The sequence below is a fragment of the Colobus angolensis genome, unplaced genomic scaffold (genome assembly GCF_000951035.1).
Source record: "Colobus angolensis palliatus isolate OR3802 unplaced genomic scaffold, Cang.pa_1.0 Scaffold99, whole genome shotgun sequence".
Lineage (NCBI taxonomy): Eukaryota > Metazoa > Chordata > Mammalia > Primates > Cercopithecidae > Colobus > Colobus angolensis.
Genome location: NW_012123931.1, coordinates 6108790 through 6110056, shown reverse-complemented (window position 1 = coordinate 6110056; position 1267 = coordinate 6108790).

The following is a 1267-nucleotide window of genomic DNA, read 5'->3' as shown; positions in this document are numbered from 1 at the left end:
GAAGTTGCTTATCAGCTTAAGGAGATTTTGGGCTGAGACAATGGGGTTTTCTAAATATACAATCATGTCATCTGCAAACAGGGACAATTTGACTTCCTCATTTCCTAATTGAATACATTTTTTTTCTTTCTCCTGCCTTGTTGCCCTGGCCAGAACTTCCAACACTATGTTGAATAGGAGTGGTGAGAGAGGACATCCCTGTCTTGTGCCAGTTTTCAAAGGGAATGATTCCGGTTTTTGCCCATTCAGTATGATATTGGCTGTGGGTTTGTCATGAATAGCTCTTATTATTTTGAGATAATTTCCATCAATACCGAATTTATTGAGTTTTTAGTATGAAGGCTGTTGAATTTTGTCAAAGACCTTTTCTGCATCTATAGAGATAATCATGTGGTTTTTGTCTTTGGTTCTGCTTATGTGCTGGATTACATTTATTGATTTGCATATGTTGAACCATCCTTGCATCCCAGGGATGAAGCCCACTTGATCATGGTGGATAAACTTTTTGATGTGCTGCTGGATTCTGTTTGCCAGTATTTTATTGAGGATTTTTGCATCGATATTCATCAGGGATATTGGTCTAAAATTCTCTTTTTTTGTTGTATCTCTGTCAGGCTTTGGTATTAGGATGATGTTGGCCTTATAAAATGAGTTAGGGAGGATTCCCTCTTTTTCTGTTGATTGGAATAGTTTCAGAAGGAATAGTACCAACTCCTCCTTGTACCTCTGGTAGAATTCGGCTGTGAATCCGTCTGGACCTGGACTTTTTTTGGTTGGTAGACTATTAATTATTGCTTCAATTTCAGAGCCTGTTATTGGTCTGTTCAGGGATTCAACTTCTTCTTGGTTTAGTCTTGGGATAGTGTATGTGTCCAGGAATTTATCCATTTCTTCTAGGTTTTCTAGTTTATTTACATAGAGTTGTTTATAGTATTCTCTGATGGTAGTTTGTATTTCTGTGGGGTCTGTGATGATATCCCCTTTATCATTTTTTATTGCGTCTATTTGATTCTTCTCTCTTGTCTTCTTTATTTTTCTTGCTAGCGGTCTATCAATTTTGTTGATGTTTTTGAAAACAGCTCCTGGATTCATTTGATTTTTTGAAGGGTTTTTTGTGTCTCTATCTCCTTCAGTTCTGCTCTGATCTTAGTTATTTCTTGCCTCTGCTAGTTTTTGAATGTGTTTGCTCTTGCTTCTCTAGTTCTTTTAATTGTGATGTTAGGGTGTCAATTTTAGATATTTCCTGCTTTCTCTTGTGGGCATTTAG